General features: G+C 45.1%; 1 protein-coding gene across 1 annotated transcript in view; it reads right to left on the bottom strand.

The window, feature by feature from the left end:
- PLAC8L1 (PLAC8-like 1) overlaps nucleotides 1–2,911 on the bottom strand; it is a 37,501-nt gene that overhangs the window by 5,054 nt on the left and 29,536 nt on the right. The gene's annotated exons all lie outside the window — the stretch shown is intronic.

Here is a 2,911-nt window from a genome sequence, read left to right as displayed (position 1 = left end):
CCACCCTCAGCCCGGTCCCCTATACATACAAAATTGTTCATTCAATTTCACAAGGTTCATGGAGTCATTGAAAACTATCAACTGACTATAGGTTAACAATCCCTGCTATGCAGCTAAGATGTTATCTAGCATGGCAAAAGATGACAATACTGACAAATATAAATAATTAGGACTATGAAACAAGGGGGAGGAAAGCTAACTATAGTCTCTTTTAAAATCTATCTAATAAATATTTTATTAAACCATAATTTATGTATAATAAAATACACAGGTCCTAAGTGTTCTATTGGATGAATACAACCAAACATAGAACATTGCCCTTATCCAATAAAGTTCCCCTCAGTCCTTATATAATCCTAGTCTTCTACCTCCCACTCCAGATACAAAGATTAATCTGATATCATTTCCCATAGATTACTTTTGCCTATTGTTGGACTTCAAATAAATGAAATCATATTTCTATATTTGGCTTCTTTCATTCAACCATTTTTTTTTATATTTTAAAAATATTTATATTGTTATGTGAGTCTTTCTTATTGCTGAGAAGTATTCCATTGCCATTGTCTGTCAGGACTTTATCATACTGTGGTAGTTTGCATGTTGCTATACAGGGTTGCTATGGGTCGGAACCGACTCGACGGCACTTAACAACAACAACAAATAATGCTAGAGCTATGCCACCAGCATTCCAAATACAAGCAGGGTCACCCATAGTGGGCAGATTTCAGCAGAATTTCCAGTCTAAAGCAGATTAAGAAGATAGACTAGGGGATCTACTTCTAAAGATCTAGTTCCACAGATTAGCCAATGAAAATCCTATGGATTACAACAAAAATTGCCCAATATAGTGCTAGAAAATGAGGCCCCTAGGTTAGAAAACATTCAGATACACAGTGGCCACAACAAGGACTCAGACAACAACAGTGAAAGAGGTGGCACAGGATCAGGCAAGGTTTCATTCTGTTGTATATGAGATCGTCATGAGACAGAGTCCACTCAATATTGCTAACAATAACAACATTATTCCAGTGTCTGACGATTCCACCAGTTGTTTATGTATTCTCCCATTGACAGTAATTTGGTTATTCATTTTTTTGTTGTTGTTAATAAGACTGTCCATCAGGCTTGTTCATAAGGCTGCTGTGAACATTCATATGCAAGCCTTTATGTGGACATATGCTTTCCTTTCACTTGGATAGATTCCTAGGAATGCAATTGCTAGATATAAGGTGGATATATGTTTAACTTTTAGGAGTCCTGGTGTGGTGCTGTGGGTTAATGCGCCAGACTGCAAAGCCATTTGAACTACAAGGTCATGGTTGAAGCTCACCAGCTGCTCCTTGGAAACCCTATACAGGGTCACTATGAGTGGGAACCAACTGGACAACACTTAACAACAACAACAACAAATGCTTAACTTTACAAGAAATTGTTGAATGTGAAACTGATGATCTGCACTGTAAACCTTCAATCAATTCACACACAAAAAAGTTTCAAAAATAGAAAATAAAGAATCTCTAACAGAAAGGATTTACAATAGGATAGGCACTGGACTGCTAACCACAAGGATAGTGGTTCAAACCACTAACCACTTCTTGAAAACGCTATATAGTCTATGAATCAGCACTTAAAAACAACGTAACAGGGAGAGGACTTCTGGCACTTCCCTGACCAGGCAGCTTAGGTAGGGCAGTCTTAGGGAAAAGGGGCGGAATCGCACATAAGAAACCTCTGTCTACCAGACAGACAGCATCTGAACAAACATAAGATCTTATATTTCAACAAGCTGAACTCGTTTTTTTAAAAGATCAAATTGCTGAGGAATTACAGGCATTTAGAGCTTTTGTCTGCCTGCATGCGGCTCCCGCTTCCATGCCCGGACTGGCCAGTGCCTCTGCCCCCTGCAGACCTTGGAATGCAAGGCTAGAGCAACCCCACTTAGAAGGCTGCATTTCCAGAAAAAAGGAAGCATGAACTAACAAAGCCAAAAAAATAAAGAGGGATATCGGCACAGATATCAGGAAATTCGGGATACCCATGGTACAGAGAGACTGAGAGAGGCATTTTTTGAGTCATCAAATACAGAGACTACCTCCCTGCAGGCAAGACACCCAGCCCTCTACTGCCCCGGCCTAGACCAGCCCTCTGCCAAGCCGCTGAGGCTCAGGAATACCCAAGGCACAGGCCCGCCCACTGAGGCCAAGGCCCTCCCAAGGCCCAGATACTCCCACTGAGGCCAAGGCCTGCCCTGAGGCCCAACCCACCCACAGATTGGTCACAAAGGCCCAGGCCCAACCAAGGCCCAAATCGCATACACAACTCACGGCCCAGGCAGTCCGCAGCCTGGCCGTCGCCAAGGTCCAGGGCCCCCAAGGCCCAACCTGCCGCGTAGCCAGGTCGCTGAGGCCCAGGGCCCTGGTGGCCCAACCTGCCGTGCAGCCCAGTCACCAAGGCCCAGTGCCCCTGAGACCCAACCCACCCTCAGCCCGGTCCCCGAGGCACAGGCCCCCAAGGCCCAATCTGTCCAACCTGCCCTCTGAGGCTCAAGCCACCCGATGCCCAGCTGCTAATAATCAGGCCCCCAGAGGCTCAAACCGCCCGCCCGAGGCCCAAACCACCAGCCCGAGGCCCAACCCTCCTGGAGCCTGGTTGCTGAGTCCCAGGCCCCTAGAGGCTCAAATTGCCCGCCCTAGGCTCAACCTACCTGCCCAAGGCCCAAACGGCCCGCCGCCGAAGCCCAGGCCCAACTGAGGCCCAAAAAAGTTACTCTGAGTTAAGCAATAAGGAGAGTGAAAAGGAAAGACCACATCCTGATCACATCTTCCTGGAGGTAATCAGAAAACATAAAAAATTACCAAAACACATACTTAATTAATTATTAGGGCCACAGATAAACATTAAACATGTCCAA

Source organism: Chrysochloris asiatica, unplaced genomic scaffold (genome assembly GCF_000296735.1).
Source record: "Chrysochloris asiatica unplaced genomic scaffold, ChrAsi1.0 scaffold00280, whole genome shotgun sequence".
NCBI classification, from domain to species: Eukaryota; Metazoa; Chordata; class Mammalia; order Afrosoricida; family Chrysochloridae; genus Chrysochloris; species Chrysochloris asiatica.
Note: the sequence above shows the minus strand (reverse complement) of the source record. Positions and strands in the feature narration are given on the sequence as shown.